This window comes from Chionomys nivalis, chromosome 17 (genome assembly GCF_950005125.1).
Source record: "Chionomys nivalis chromosome 17, mChiNiv1.1, whole genome shotgun sequence".
Lineage (NCBI taxonomy): Eukaryota > Metazoa > Chordata > Mammalia > Rodentia > Cricetidae > Chionomys > Chionomys nivalis.
The window spans coordinates 35,834,676-35,851,675 of record NC_080102.1 but is presented as its reverse complement, the minus strand read 5'-3'; the positions used below and the strand labels follow the sequence as shown (position 1 = coordinate 35,851,675).

The window sequence follows — 17,000 nt, the reverse complement described above, 5'->3', positions numbered from 1 at the left end:
CAGCACTTCGGAGGGGATAAATCAAGGAGCCGGCACGTATAGATTCCGTTATTAGTGCAGTCTCGAATGGAGGAAGGAGCTTACGAGAAACAGCGCCCGAGAGAGGCACTCATGAGCTAAAAAACGGAAAAGATGATGACTGCGCTGGGCGAGCTCGGCCGCCATCATGCTCTAGTTTCCCCTTCGTCTCTCTGGGTCGGCGACCAAGGAAGCGGCCTCTGGGATGCTGAGGGGGTGTGTCCCCTCATGATTGGCGCAGGCCGCTCAGCCAACCCCAGCTCGGCAAACGGGAAGAACTTAGCCAATGAGGGGAGGCGGCAGCGGCGAGGACTTAAGAGAGGCGGAACAGCAGTTTGACTGGCACGAAAGTTAGCCAGTGAACGGCAGAGGCATCCTGCCTGCGGCCAATGAGGTGGGGCTGTGGGCGGGCCCCCGAGTGTTTGTGTTGTGGTTTTGGGGGAGGGAGGCGGAGGGGAAAGTTTGTTTATTTTGTTTTTAGTTTCTGGGGTCCCCCGAGCTTTGGGAAGGTGAAGCGAGCGACCGTGACACCCCTCGCCTTTCAGCCTCCCTGCGACATCGCCTCCACAGCTTGCGGAGAAGCGGAGACCGCGGTCACCGCTGGGCTTCACAGCGGAACGACGCACACTCGGAGCCGGCGCGGCTCAGCGGTGAGTGAGGACTGTGGGCCGCGCGGGCCTGCCTCTTCCTCGCGAGCCGCCGGGCCGCGTGGGGCCGCCCCGGGTGGGCGACCGAGGACGCCCTCGGGAGCGCGCGGCGCGGCGGGGCCCGGTGAGGCGCAGCGCGTGCGTGTCCTCGCGAACGCGCGCGACGGGAGCGAGCCGGGCGGCGGGAGGGGTTGGGGGGAGGATGGGACGGGAGCGAGCAGGGCCGGGGTGGGCCGCGGCGGGCCAAGGCGCTCGCCCCGGGCGCGCTGTGGGGATCGCGACGTGTGTAGTGTAGACGCGAGGCGGGGGAGGGGTGTGCGAGGGACGCGCGGTCACGTCGGTCGCGACGGCCCGGGCGTCCTGAGTAGCGGGGCAGGGACAGACCGGCGTCACGCGCCGGCAGGTGTGAGCCGAGGAAGGGCTTCCGGGTGGGCCAGCGGCTGTCCGACCGCTTCGCGTCGCCTGGGGCCCTCTGGACTGCGAGGCCCTTGGAGCTGAGTCTGCCTGGCGGTGGGGTGCGAGCATCCGGTGTCCCCGCGCAGCGGGCGCGCAGACTTGTGTGCGGGATCTGATGGCGGGGTCCCATGGCCATCCTGCGAGAGCTTCGTGAGGGGCTGCGGGGCAAGGCGAAGCTCACTTTGGACGAAGAAACAAATGAGTGGCGGAGGGATGACAGGGTTGGAAACAGCCCTGGGGAGGGTTTGCCACCTTCCGCTGCTCCGGCGGCCTTTAATTTCAAACTAACGGATTTCTTAGTTCACAGTGGCTAACTATCTGCTCCAGCGAAATTCACTGCAGTGGCTAAGGACACCCAGTAACAGCAGCCTTGGACACAGGTCACCCACATAGGACTTTTAGCTTCATGTTTTCTCATGTGTCTTTTGACTCAATGAGTAAAGAGTACCAACCAAAACGCCGTGAATAAAACATCATGAGTCTGTTCTTAACAGTTAAACACAGCAGCAAGCAAAAGTCGCACATCCTCGCCCTTTGTCAAGGTTTAATACTGTTTCTCTCCGTGTGTGAGAGTTCAGTTCTTGACCTTAAAACTGTATGTGTTTATGGTGGGTCGTAAAGAGAGAGGACGCGGACAGTGGACGTTGTCTTGCACTGTGCAGTGCGAGGCATCGCTGTAGTAGGTGGGAGGGCTATCAGTGTAGTTGGCCCTCCAGGTAGGCACATTAACCAGTATCCAGAATACAGGTGAGATGGTTCTGTCTCACTTGGGATGCAGCGGTGAGGGTTGGGATGCCTGCCAGTGTTTTCCTGTTTTGTTTGGTTGGTTTCTTGAGAAAAGGTTTCACTGTGTAGCCTGGAACACAGAGATCCCCGTGCCTCTGCCACCTGAGTGCTGGATTAAAGAGGCCCGGCTTAGATCTTTACCGTTTTTTAAGGGATGTCGTAACTTGATTATTTGAGCAGTAGTTTCTGATGGTACTTAAAAGAGTAAGGAAATGGTCTACGCTGAGTGTTAAACCATCATACCCTTGAAATCTTACCCTCAAATAGAAGTTCTTAAATGTTTTAAAATCAGAGCAATACTTTTATTCCAGTGTCAGAATTGGCTAACATTTGTTGCGTGCTTACAGTGTTCCACCCTCTCTGTTACTTTTGAAATACTTACCTCAGGCGTGGGGATGAGGACAAGAGTTTTACAGCTAGGGTTAACTTTGGTCTGTTTGGTTTTTATTTGTTTGTTTTTTGCTTGTTTTATTTTTGCCTCCTAAATTTTCCAGAGGGAGAAAGGCAAAAGGAGCACTGAGAAGCAGAGAAAGATAGGAAAGGAGAATCCACTGGTAATATAAGGTTGCCTGTACCTGGCTTAAGAATTTAATGTTAAATTGAGACCATTCTTGTTTTAGAATTAAGCACCTTAAAAAAAAACAGAAATACATCTAACTTTTGATTTTTAATTGACATATTAATTGCATGTAGTACTTCAAAGCTCTTTTTTCTTTGTTTTTTTTGTTTTGTTTTGTTTTGTTTTTTTAGAGTTTATTTCCTTAGGTCTTGCTATGTAGTCTTACTGGCCTCAGACTCATGCTCCTTCTGCCTCAACTTCCCCAGTGCCTGAATTACAGACCTTTAGCACCATGTCTCAAGAGCCAGTTAATCATTCTCTCTCCCTTCTGCATGGTGTTGGTGGTTTGTTTGTTTGTTTTTTAAATTTCTCTTTCTATATCCCAGGATGCCCTGGAGTTCACTGTGTTGGCCAGGCTGGTCTTGAACTCTTGGCCACCGTCCTGCCTTAACCTTCTGAATGCTGGGATTACAGGTGTAAGCCACCATGCCCAACTTCTGAAGATCTTTTCTTCCAGTCTCTGTCCACTGATCCTTATTCCTGCTCAGGTCTCTGAGAGTTCCTGTTCATTTTGGTTGTTAGCAACTTGTGATTCAGGGCCATGTCTGTTTTGTTTGCCCTGTCACCAGAGCCAGTCCAAGTGTCGGGCATACAGCAGAGTCCTGGGAATAGTTCTTGGTTATGTTATGAATTTGGCTTTTACTCTTATTGTTTATTGTTATAGCCTTGTCTGCCTACCTCCTCCTGGTAGTGTCTGAGATTTGATACCACTCTTTTTTTTTTTTTTTGAGACATGATTTCTCTTTGTAGCCCTGTAGACCTACTCACGCTGTAGACCAGGCTGGCCTCAAAGTCAGTGATCCGCCGTCTCTTCTGCTTTAATCTGCTGGGATCAAAGGTGTGCACCACCACTGCCTGCTTAATGCCACTCTTAAGAGAGCTTGCCACATAAAGATAGATGTGAGAATCCTGTGTTGAGCTTGCTGAGTTAAGTGAACATTGCATCCTGGAGGCTGGGTCAGTACTGCACCTGTTGAGTAAGCATTGCATCCTGGTCCTTCAGCCTGGGTCAGCACTGCACCTGTTACTCTTCCCTTGTCTTAGCTGCTTTTGATTTCTTTTTCTCTTCAGCATGTTGCTTCTAGAGACCTCGTATAGGTTCCAGCCCGCTTGCCCTTTGACATTTGCTGCCTTTGACATTGACAGCTGCCTCTAGTGTTTCACCCCTACACGTTTCCCCCACACTAATCTTCCTGAAAGATTGCTTTATGTTTTCTGCTCCTTCCTAAATCCACCACAAACACTTAGATTGGAAATCCTCAATGGTGTTTGATTGCTTAAAGGGTTTAAGTGCTTTAGCCTGCTATTTACAGATCTTTGGACTAGTACTGCCCAATAGAAAAAGCAAGCCACAGATGTAGACCACATATGTAATTTAATTTTTTCTAGTAGCCACATTAAAAAGTAAAAAGAAAGGGTGAAATTGATTTTTGTAACATTTTATTCACTTTAAAACATCCAAAATCTTAGTATTTAAAAAGAAAAGTTCAAAAAACTAGTACTGGGATATTTTAACAGTCTTTTTTTCATGTTTAATGTTTGAAACCTAGAATGTATTTTTCACTTATTACATCTCAATTCACATTAATCACATTTCAGGTGCTCTATAACCACTTGTTGCTAATGGTTACCTCATTGAACAGAATATATCTAAATTATGCCTTCAGTATTGCTATTCAGACCTAGGTAGTGCCAGCCACCGTACTTTGCACACCCAGTTCCCCTCACCTAGAAACAGCTTCATTATCTAAACATGCTAAATTTCCTTGCTGAGAAACACGGGGGAACCTGAGAACTCTAGTCTTTAATTCTTTTTTTTTTTTTTTTTTTTTTGTTTTTTGTTTTTTCGAGACAGGGTTTCTCTATGGCTTTGGAAAAGCCTGTCCTGGAACTAGCTCTGTAGACCAGGCTGGCCTCGAACTCACAAAGATCCGCCTGCCTCTGCCTCCCGAGTGCTGGGATTAAAGGCGTGCGCCACCACCGCCCGGCTTAGTCTTTAATTCTTAACATCTCTAGTTGTGCACATGTGTACGGATGTGTATTTAAATGTATGTAGTATGTACCCACCTAGTCCAGAAGAGAGCACTGGAGCTGGGAGCTAGACACAGGTGGTTGTGAACTATCCATGTGGATGCTGGGATCTGAACTCTGGGAAGGCTGTAAGTGCCTTAATCTTTCAGCCATCTCTCCAGCCCCTTATATGGAAGTTTTTAACATTATTTTTCTTTTTTTGGGATGAGGTCTCTTTTGTTGTCCAGGCTGGCCTGGAACCCCTGGGCTCAAATGATTCTTCTCCCTCAGCCTGCAGCATAGCTAGGACTAAACATAATACATCACCGTATCCAATTTAATGTCTTCTTTTCATACTATTTTTTAGAATGCAACTGTTTATAACCAATTTATGTTGTAATCACAGGTGATAAGGCACAAGCACTGACTCATGATTACTTGATGAATTAGAACCAGTGCCGGCAGCACATAGCCTCCCTCTTTTCATCGCTGTGTACCTGCTGAGTAACAGCATGATTGCCCTGGACGGTGTGTGTGTTGACATTTTCCCCTCCTTACATGTCTTGAGAACCGAGCTTTGCCTTCCTCATTTTTGTTCCTGACCTGGCGTGTGCTAGAAAATCTATTTATTTTGAACAAATGCCACCTTATTAATTTATTATTATTATTAGACAGGGTGTCTCTGTGTAGACCTGGATATTCTAGAACTCTCTGTGTAGACCAGGCTGGCCTCAGACTTACAGAGATCCACCTGCTTCAACCTGAGTGCTGGAATTAAAGGTGTGCACCACTATACCTGGTCTACATGTACTTTTCAAGTCTTTCTAGCTAGGTAGTAGTTAATACTGTGTCCTTTGAAGATAAAAGATCATGAATTGTGAAAGATCATATGGATTTTGAGGGCGGTGCTAAGGATTGGTTGAACCTGGGGCTTTGTAAATGCTGAGCACTGGCATTCTACCATTGAGCTAAATCTCCAGCTCTCTGCCCTGCTTTTATATTTCTCCTTCTTTAAGTGTATACTTGTGTCTCCCACCCCACTGAAGTATTACTGAGATTCTGAAAGCTAAGATATTTAATGTATACAACTTGGTATATTTGAAGTAGATTTGCTTTTTTTTTTTTTTAAAAAAAAAGTAACTTTATATTGGGCATGGTAATGGATGCCTTTAATCCCATCACTCAGGAGACAGGCAAACAGATCTTCTGTGAGTTTGAGGCCAGCCTGGTCTAAATAGTGAGTTCTAGAACATTGGGATATACAGTACTCAAAAAAATTAAATTAAAAATAACTCAGCTGGGAATAGGGGCTCACACCTTTAATCCCAGCACTTGGGAGGCAGAGACAGGTGGATCTCTGAATTCAACAAGTTCCAGGATAACCAGGGTTACATGGAGAAACCTTGTCTTGAAAAACCAAAAACCAAACCAAACCAAACAAAACAAAACAAAAAACAAAACAAAACAAAAAAAACTGAGGAGATGGCTCATTTAGTAAGGTACCTGCTTTACAAGCATAAGGGACCTGAGTTTGGATCCCCAGAACCCATGTAAAAAATTGGGCTTGACTGTGCATGCTTGTAACGCCAGCCTTGGAGAGAGATTGAGAAGAGGGATCACTGGTCATTGACCAACCAGCCAGGTTCACTGAATCAGTAAGCTTCAGGTTCAGTAGAGACCCTATCAGAAAAAACAAAGGTGGGCAGGACAGGAAAGGAGCCTGACAGTGGCCTTAGGCTTACACATGTGCTCATGTGCTGGGTATACTCGCACGGCTGCGTACACACACGTCACATGTTGATGTAGACTTGCACATACTGTACATATATACCACACGTATACACAGTTCCCTCACACAAAATAATAAAACACACAAGCAACTGTTTATAGATATTACAGTTTTCATGTTGATCAGAAAGTTAGCAGGTGGGTGTGGTGTATCTTAAATCCCAGCACTCATGAGGCAGAGGCAGGAGGATTTCTGAGTTCTAGGCTAGCTTAGTTTGCCTAGCAAGTTGCATTCCAGCCAGAGCAACATAGTGAAACCCTGTCTCAAAATGAATGAATGATAAAATAGCAGTAGAAGTTGTTATTTTCATTCTGGTGTGGTGGTCTACACCTATAATCCCAGCACTCTGAGGTACAGGCGGGAGGGTTACAAGTTGCTCTGGGCTTTATAAGGAGGCCTTGTCTAACTGCCCATCCTCCCCCCCAAAAAAGATGTTTAACTTTCCTGAGACTTAGTTCCCTTGTGGTTTGTAAACTGGCTGTGAAAGCAATTTCAGAGACAGAGCTTCAGAGTAGTTCCATGAGTACTGGCATCCGTGCACATGCCTGTCCAGAGCCACAGCCAAGATGCAAAGTCTGAACTAGAAGTCAGAAGTCCTGGGTTTGTTTGTGGTGCCGATACTTGCTTGAGTGCCAGCTGGGTTCCAAGCACAGAAATGTCTGAGAATTCAAAAACTAGAATGAACGAAGTATAAAAGTCTTTTAGAAGCCCCTTTCACACAGAGGTGAGGTGATTATTCTTCCGAGGAAGATTTCATTTCTCACTATGCTTTTATACTTTCTTTACCTGTTTATACCTTAGGGTATATCATACCATGTTTCTAGGTCTGTCTGTTCTACTAGATTGTAAGCTTTAAATTAAAAAATAAAGCTTATTGTGTGTTTTGGGGTGTGCATTTGCCGTAGCATTCGAGTGGAGGTCAGAGGACAACCTTGTAGAGTCAGTTCTTTCCTTCTGCCTTTATGTCTGTTCTAGGGATTGAACTCAGTTTGTTCAGCTTGTGCAGCATTTTTACCCACTGACCCATCATGCCAGCCCAGTTTAAGCTTCCGAAGACCAAGACCATTTATCTCTACGTTTCCAAGTCCACATTGCGCTGTGCCTGCCATGTTATAGGCATTCAGAGATCTAGGAATGCCTCAAACAAATGATTTAGTTTGGAGGCTAGATAGTTGGTAGGGTGCTTGCCTAGCATACACAAAACCCTGGGTTTGATTCTTAGCACTTCCGAGAACCAGGTGTGGGGGCTGAAGAGATGTCACAATGGTTAAGAGCACTGGTTGCTCTCCTAAAGGATCTGAGTTCAATTTCCAGCACAAACATGGTGGCTCACAGTTGTGTGTAATTCCAGTTTCATAGGATCAAACATGACCTTCTTGCCTCTTCCGGCAATGCATACATATGTGCAACCCACATAGACATACACACAAATTAAAAAAAAATTAAAAGTCTTGTGTGGTGGTTTATACATGTAACCCTAGCGTTCAGAGGTAGAAGCAGAAAGATTATAAGTTCAAGGTCATCCTCAGCTATGAGGTAAGTTTAAGATTAGCCTAGGAAACTTGGAGACCCAAATATCAAAAACAAAACCAATAGCCAAATTGCTTAATTTTATAATGCCTTCATTTATTTTGGCACCAGCTAGAGAATTTTGTACTAGGTAGTTGTAGTGAGAATAATCTTTTAAAACTACACATCTATTCTGAATGTGTTTTACATAAACAGAAAACATTTACCTAGGAAATCAAGTATAGTCAGGAGGAGTCATGCTTGTATGATAAAACTTTCCTGGAGAAGTGCAGTACACACATACTCACCCTGGATAAAGATTCCACCACTGAACAAAGTGTGGCTACTACCCAAATCCAGCTTGGTGAACCAATGGGTTTTATTGGGTTTATAGGGGCAGAAATGACTCAATAGCAACTGCATCACCAACACTCACCGCCAGCATGGGTGACATCTCACGAAAGGTGGAAAACCCGGAGCACACTATACGGCCTGCAGGCACTTCTTCGGGTTGGAGAGTTGGTCTAAATCTCTCCAGGCAGCTGAAAGTACTTTCCACTTTTCTCCCTCCCTCCTCCCCCCATTGTTACATGTATACCTTTTTGATATTGATGCATGTGGAAGTCAGAGGACAACCTATAGAAGTTGGTTCCTCTTCTTCCACCCTGTGGATCCCAGAGATGGACTCAGGTTGTGAGGTTTGGTGGCAAGGGCCTTCAGCTATTGAGTCATCTCTAACTCCTCTTTGTTTTTGATCAGGGTCTGACTACAAAGCCCAGGCCAGCTTCAGCCTGGTGACCTTCCTATTTTCACCTTTCATATTCTGGGATTATGGGCATTTGCCACCACACCCAGGTCCCAGGTTCTTTTATTATTACTACTTTTAAAATTAAGTTTAAGGATTAATTTATGTGTATGAATGTTTTGCCTACATGAATGTTTGTGCATCATGTATGTTCCTGGTACTCACAGAGGTCAGCTGAAGGCATCAGGCCTCCTGGAACTGAAATTATAAATGGTTACAAGCCACCATGTGGGTTCTGGGTGCTGAACCTAAGTCCTTTGCAAAAACAACAAGTGCTTTTAACCACTGAACCAGTACTTCATTACTTCTTTAATGTTGGAATCAAACTCAGCATTATACCTGCAAAGCAAGTATGTCTACCATTGAACTCTACCCCTAACCAATTTTTACCTTTTTTTAAAAAAACAAATATTTGACTGGGTAGTGGTGGTGGTGCACACTTTTAATCCCAGCACTCAAGAGGCAGAAACAGGTGGATCGCTGAGAGGCCAGCCTGGTCTACAGAGTGAGATCCAAGATCCAGGACAGCCAGAGCTACACAGAGAAACCCTGTCTTGAAAAAACTATATATAGTTTTTAGTTGTGTGTGGGTATGTATGTGCATGTGAATGTGGGTTCCCATGGAGGCCAGAAGGGGTGTTAGATCCCTTGGAGCTGGAATTATAGGCAGTTATGAGCCACTTGATGTGGATGCTGGGACCTGAGCTCAGTCCTCCATAGGAGCAGCAAGTGCCAACTGGTGATCCATTTCTCTAGCCCCCTTCCCCATATAAGAATTCTTAAAGACTTCCTGAAATCCTCTCCAGGGAAGGTAATCATCACAAGGGAGAATGGTGCTGGTCTCTTCTTGTTCCTGTACTTGTTGGCATAGAGGACCTGTAAAGCATGCAGAGTGTCAGGTGGAATTAGAAAGTGGTGACTCACATCAGCCTATCTGTAGGAGCTGTGCACAGAAGTGACCTCTAGATTACCTGTTTGAGTGCTGATACCATCTCTGAAGGGCCAGCCACTGAACAGGGAAATGGTGAAAGGTTGAACAGGAAGGACTATCCAGAAGGGCCTCTGGGCACGTGTCTTGGGGAAAATGATTCCCAGCTTGAAGGTCCTTGCATATCTCCTAAGTCTCCCAAGCTGTTTTAGTCTGATTCCATTCCCAAGTAGAGTTGAAGAAATGGAGATAATACTAGAAAGTTAGTTTATTTCCTTCAATTATTCCTGTTTAATTTCAACAGCTTTTTTTCTAGTCCTCTTCTGTGTTCGTCAGCTTTAAATTATTGTAACAAATCACCTCAACAAGATCCAAAGATTGGAGATAAATCAACTTTAAAAAAAAAGGGAAAGGTTTGGACTGGGGGACACTTAACCTAGGATGTGTAAAGTCCTGGCTTAGATAAATAGTACTGAAGGTAAATAAAATGGTTATTTTATCTCACAGTCTCATAGTTTGGGTGGTTTTAGTCCTTGATCAGTTGGCCTTAGACAAAACTGCACATTATGGAGGGAGCCTATGGTAGAAGGAGCCTTCACCAAATGAGGGCTGAAAATAGAAAGTAGAGGAAGAAGAGGGCCAGGACTACGGTGTACCCTTCCAGGGGACATTCCCCATGACCTAACTTACTGCTCACCTATTAATAGTGTTGTGGGTTAGAGACAGCCTTCAACAAGTCCAATCTCCAGTACATTCTGACTGTCTTACTCTCTTGCTGGGGGTAGGTACTGCTCCCACCCCGCTCACACCATCTTTTGCTTCTTTCATTTAATAATCACTACTTTTTTTTTTTTTTTTTTTTTTTTTGGTTTTTCGAGACAGGGTTTCTCTGTGGTTTTAGAGCCTGTCCTGGAACTAGCTCTTGTAGACCAGGCTGGTCTCGAACTCACAGAGATCTGCCTGCCTCTGCCTCCCGAGTGCTGGGATTAAAGGCGTGCGCCACCACCACCCGGCTCACTACATTTTTTTTAAAGTAACAACCATGGTTGGGATGTGGTGCACACATGTGTAATCTTAGCATTTGTGGGATAACAATTATTTTCAGAGTGGTGGGTGACTAAGGTGGTGCTGATTACACTCAAAAGATGGTAGTTGGCTAACGTTAACGTAAATTTCTATGTAGTCTGTGTACTCACTTATTGACCCAGATTGAAAAGGATGGAAGAGATACTAGGTAAGGAGAACATTGGCAATGAGTGTAGTTTATTCTGTAACACTGTTCTAGAGTGTCTTTATTTAAAAAAAAATAGGTAATTTGGGAGCTTAAAAATTATAAGTGGGGGGCTGGAGAGATGGCTCAGCTGTAAGAGCACTGACCGTCCTTCCAGAGGACCGAATTCAATTCCCAGCACCCACATGGCAGCTCACAACTATTTATAAGTCTAAGATCTGACACCCTCACACAAACATACATGCAGGCAAAACATCAATGTACATAAAATAAAAATAAATTATAAAAAAAATTAGAAGTTGGGGCCAGGTGGTAGTGGTGCATGCCTTTAATCTCAGCACTTGGGAGGCAGAGGCAGATGGATCTCTGTGAGTTCGAGGCCAGCCTAGTCTATAAGAGCTAGTTCCAGGACAGACTCCAAAGCTACAGAGAAACCCTGTCTCGAAAAAAAAAAAAAAAAAACCAACAACAAAAAAAAAAGAAGAATTGAGGCTAAAGAGATGACTCAATAGGTCAAGTGCTTGCTGTGCAAACATGAGGACCTGAGTTCAGATCACCAGAACCCATGTAAGAGCATGCCTGATATAATGTGCCTTTTACCCAGAACTGGGAGGAGAAAACAGGAGGGTCCTAGGGCTCACTGCCCGCCAGTGTAACCAAAAGGTGAGAGCCCTTATCACAGCATAAGGTGGTGTGTGATGGAGAAGGATACCCATAGTTGACCTTTGGCTTCCACATGCATGTGCACGCCTCACGTGCACATATGCATGCACCACTAATGTACAAAGTAGAAAGTAACCCTGGCTAACATTCACAGCAGATCAGAAGAAATATCTAAAGCATCTGCTAGGCACATGGTTCTGATCTGGAAAAAGAAATCCAAGTAAGAAACGAGACTGCTGTTCTGAAGGAACTGCCTTTTGCCTCCTGTACAAATCCTGCTGATGGTGCATCAGGCTCAGTGATATCCTTTCCATGAGATGTTTTACCCAGGAGTATGTCTCTGTCGAGTTTCTAAATATAGTCTCTGGTTAGATGAACCATGGATTACACACTTTAAAATACTTGTTCACCACCTACACTTTTGTGTTTCACTCCAAAAGTTTTGTATTTTTACAGCAATATGCTTAACATTTATGATGTTTTATTTGCATTTTGGCTCAGTCACCTTAAAAAAAACAGTACATTCATTATTATACTTAAACAGTGTGGGGAGCTTGGAGCCACAAGTCACTACAGAGAGGTCTGTGTGTATTCTGTGCACCTAATACATGGCTGGCTGGCTGGCTGGCTGGTCAAGGGGAAATGCTACTTGTAAAACACACACACACACACACCACATTTCCTCTCTCTCTCTCTTTCTCTCTCTGTCTCTTCCTAAAACACAGTGAAAGGCTTTTCGTAGGACTAACAAAAACAAAACAAGAATGAAAATGAAAGACATCACATTTCAAACCAGTGAGGTCTGATTTGAAATGTTTAAATGGAACCCTGTGCTCCCTGCATGGCTTGTGACTCTGCCTCAGCACTTTGTGCTAGGGCCTGCACTGATGCCATGCTTGCTTTGGAAGTTGATGTGCTCAGCATGTTTACTGCACTGAGGAATGTGTACGGCACTTTCTTGTTTGCCTTTAACCTTTTTCACATCCTTGAGTCTGAAGACTCATTAGGGTTGCTTCTCAGAAAGGTAACTCCAGAAACTAGAATACATCCTCTGCCTTACATTCTTGTGAATTGTTGACTGTCTTAGGTCCCCTCACTGCTCATGAATCTTCTCAGTACCAGGATTCTGAAATCTGATGATACTGATCTTGAAATGGTGTCCCATCCTTTAGTTCGTTTTCCTGTGGCTTTGGGCTGTTTCTGTGTTTGTTTTGTTTTTTGAGACTGGGTTTCACTGTGTTGCCAAGGTTGGCTTTGTACTTCAGGTCTTCCTGCCTTAGCCTCAAGGTGGCTAGGATTCCACCACTGCACTCTAGTAGCTTTGGTGTGGACCTCTAGTTTCTGTTTTCAAGCCATCGTCTTCAGGCTATGTCTGGATTATTCAAGTAGCTGTCTGCCTCTTGTCCTATTCCTTTTTGCTCAGAAAACATTTCCTACCCACTGTTTTTTCTCATTCAAAACTGTGTACTTTCTCATTCTAGGAAATCAACACCTATCTGAGCCAGATGCCTTTACTTTTCCAAATATACCAATTCTTGTTCTCTAGTTTTCCGTCCCTGACTTCTGGTACAGTCTTTGCTCCATTTTCCATATGATATTTTTTTCCCTTTTGGCTCTCTTTCTTTTGAAGGCTTGATTTATGTAAAATATTATCACTGCATCTGCTACCAGTCTCTTTTTTTCCCTTACTCTCAAGTTTTCCAGGACTGAAGAGATGGCTCAGGGGGTAAAGTGCTTGCTGTGCAAGCATGAGGACCTGAGTTCAGCCGCATAGCACACATCTGTAACTGCAGGACTGAGCAGTCAGAGACAGGCAGGTCCCGGGCCTAATGAGCCAACCAGTCTAGCAGAAATAGCAATGGGAGAGTCTGTCTCAAAAAGGACAGTAGAGAGCAATGGAGGAAGATAGCTAGTATCGATCTCTAGCCTCTACATGTGCACATATGGGCTAGTGTAAGCATACATACACATATACAAAATTTTCTGTAAATTTTATCTTCCTTGAAATATTTCTTTGGTGTTTCAAGACAGGGTTTCTCTGTGTAGCCCTGGCTGTCTTGAAACTCACTCTGTAGACCAGGCTGGTCTTGAACTCAGAGATCTGTCTGCCTCTGCCTCCTGAGTGCTGAGATTAAAGTCGTGTGCTACTGCCTCTTAGCTTGAAATATTTCTTAACCAAAGGCCTTTTTCATTTTGCATCCAGAGGCACTTTTTTGGGGGGGACAAGATAATAGGTGCAATTTATTATTCCATATATATGCAAAAGAAAAAATATGATTTTATAAGATAATACAAAGTGATAGATATTATATATTGTCACTATTAGAGGTCACATTAGACTAATATGAAGAGCCTATTTGATGTCAGATGAGAAGACAGTTTAGGCACTCCAAAGAATAGTGAAAAAAGAAATGAGCATGTGACAAAACATAGTTTTGCTCATAACTGAGTATTTGAATTATAATTCTTTTCTGTGGTACTGAGGTTTGAACCCAAGGGTTACCACAACAAGGACTCTATGCTGAGCTGTATCCATAGGCTTTTAAAAAGACTGTGTGTGTGTGTGTGTGTGTGTGTATATGTATGTGTGTGTATACATTGAATCATTGAATGCAATGCCTGGTGGAGACCAGAAGATGGTGTTGTGAGCTGCCCCAGGTGAGTACTTGGTTCTCTGCAAGAGTATTATGGGCTCTTAACTCCTGAGCCATTAATCCAGCTTTTTTGTCTGTTTTTTAATTGATATAATGAGAGTATAATGAACAAGGTAAACTTTGTTAATTTAATTCTTTGATTCTAGTGACATTTTTATATAATATATATTTAAAAGATACATTTTATGTGTGTTTGTGAGTGCCTGCATGTATGTCTGTGTGCCATGTACAGGGTTACAGATGGTTGTGAGCTGCACCATGTGGGTGCTGGGAATCAAACACAGGTTGTCTGGAAGAGCAACCTGAGCTTTTAATCATGAAGCCATCTCCCCAGCCCCACAGATTGTATATTTATAAAAATATAGGTAGGTCAAGGTACCCATCAAGGCTGATGATCTCAAGCAATCTCCGAGTGCCACGTGGTGGAAGGAGAAGATCGAATCCCATAGTTTGCCCTCCACACAGGGACCTAATATAATAAATGTAATAAATTTTTTTAAAAAAATATAAATACAGCCGGGTGATGGTGGCACACGCCTTTAATCCCAGCACTTGGGAGGCAGAGGCAGGCGGATCTCTGTGAGTTCGAGACCAGCCTGGTCTACAAGAGCTAGTTCCAGGACAGCATTTACAAAGGAAGATGGTTTTATTTTCCATCCTTCAAGTCCAATTCCATTTCTTATTATACTAGCTTAGACCTTGAGGTATTATGCTGAGCAGAAGTGGTGAGATTGAACATTCTTCCTCAGTCTTTGGTGAAGAACATTTAGTCTTGTACTACTGAAACCTTTATTAGGTCACAACTTAACTCAATCATTCATTTTTGAGAATGAATCTCATATGCAGCCCAGGCTGCCTTGAACCCACTGTGTAGCCAATGCTGGACTTGGGAGTTCTTCCTGCCTGCCTGTCCCCTGCCACTACTGCTTGACTCCTAGGAGTAAAGGCACTGGCCTCTATGCCCCACAGAATTAATTAACCCCTTAACCCCTTCCTCCCCCAAGTCATTCCCACTGCCTCTTTTTTTTTTTTTTTTTTTTTTTTTTTTTTTTTTTTGGTTTTTCGAGACAGGGTTTCTCTGTGGTTTTGGAGCCTGTCCTGGAACTAGTGGAACTAGCTCTTGTAGACCAGGCTGGTCTTGAACTCACAGAGATCCGCCTGCCTCTGCCTCCCAAGTGCTGGGATTAAAGGCGTGCGCCACCACCGCCCGGCTCCCACTGCCTCTTTCTTTAACTCTCTTTTCTCTTTCTCTATTTTTCTTTCTTAGGTTTTTGGGAGATTCTCATTAAGGCCATCTTGACATGGTTGTTTGTTTATGGGAATGCTTTAGTCCAAATTCAGATTATGTAGTAATTATAATAGTGTTCATATTCTCCATCTTAAGTGAGCCTTGGTATTTCTCTGTTTTGCTTAAGTTGTCAAGTTTGTTGGTATGACGCTGTTTATAACATTCTCATACCAGTCTTTTTTTCCCTTTGATGTTTATTTTATTTATGATTGGGTGTGGCTTTGTGCCTGCATTTGGATGCAGGTACTTACAGAGGCCAGATTAGAAGGTAAGCGGAAACTGCTTATTTGCATCCCAGGTGCCTAGACCCGAATAATCACATAGAAACTATATTAATCACAACACTGGCCAGTTAGCTTAGGCTTCTTATTAAGTAACTCTTACATCTTTTTTTTTTTCGAGATAGGATTTCTCTGTAGCTTTGGAGCCTGTCCTGGTTCTAGCTTTGGAGACCAGGCTGGCCTCAGACTCATAGAGATCCACCTGCCTCTTCCTCCCAAGTGCTGGGATTAAAGGTGTGCGCCACCACTAACTCTTACATCTTAAATTAACCTGTTTCTATTAATCTGTATCGTCAGGAGGCTGTGATTTACCTTAAAGGTTCTGGCAGCGCCTTTCTTCTTCGACAGCTACATGGTGTCTCTGAATTTCTTTTTTTTTCTTTTTTTTTTTTTTTTTTTTTTTTTGGTTTTTCGAGACAGGGTTTCTCTGTGGCTTTGGAGCCTGTCCTGGAACTAGCTCTGTAGACCAGGCTGGTCTCGAACTCACAGAGATCCACCTGCCTCTGCCTCCTGAGTGCTGGGATTAAAGGCGTGCGCCACCATCGCCCGGCCTCTGAATTTCTTTTTATCTCTGTTCGGATTTCCCACCTGGCTTTACTCTGCTAAGCTGTTGGCTGAAACAACTTCTTTATTAACCAATGGTAATAAAACATAGTCACAGCATACAGAGGGAATCCCACATCAAGAGAATATCTGATCCCTTGGAACTAGAGTTACAGGCAGTTGTGAGCCACCCAATCTTAATGCTAGAGACTGAACCTCAGGTCCTCTGCAAGCATGGTATTCATTCTTAACTGCAGAGCCATCTCTCCAGACTATCTTATGAGTCTTTTAATAGATCAGTACAATTTGTATAGGCATAGCACTCTTTATTTAACTAGATGTGCATTAATTTTATTGCTTTTCACAAAGAATCAGATTTTGTTTTCATTGACTTAATTTATTAAATGTTTATTTAGTTAGTTTTGGTTTTTGTGAGACAGGTTCTTACTGTATAGTCCAGATGAACCTTGAACTCAGCATTCTCCTGCCTCTACCTCTGGTGTGCCCCCCAACACTTGGTTAAATTTTTTATTTGACCAAAGATTCAGTATGAAAATCTAAAATGACCTGAGTTTTATATCATAGTAAAACAGAGGCACTGAGGAGAGGACATGTGGAAGCAATTGATTTTTCTGGTGAACACAGCCATTTATAGTCTCATTCCAAGATTTCTAACGTGCTACTATTTTCTCATTCCATTCCAGCAGTGTTCTGTTGCCCATAGCTGTCATCTCCATGCAGTCATACACCAAAGATTCCATAAAGAGCAGGTC

The 17,000-nt window shown here is 43.8% G+C and overlaps 1 protein-coding gene across 5 annotated transcripts in view; it reads left to right on the top strand.

The window, feature by feature from the left end:
• The first annotated feature begins 398 nt into the window (after window positions 1-398).
• The window catches only part of Tnrc6b (trinucleotide repeat containing adaptor 6B), a 230,588-nt gene continuing 213,986 nt past the window's right edge, over window positions 399-17,000 (top strand). For 4 of the 5 annotated variants that reach the window (XM_057791817.1, XM_057791815.1, XM_057791816.1 and 1 more), the window contains exon 1: window positions 440-668. The gene's annotated coding sequence lies outside the window, so the exon portion shown is untranslated. Of the gene's footprint in view, window positions 413-439; window positions 669-17,000 lie in introns of those variants that run through there. The other variant, XM_057791813.1, reaches the window with a different exon arrangement.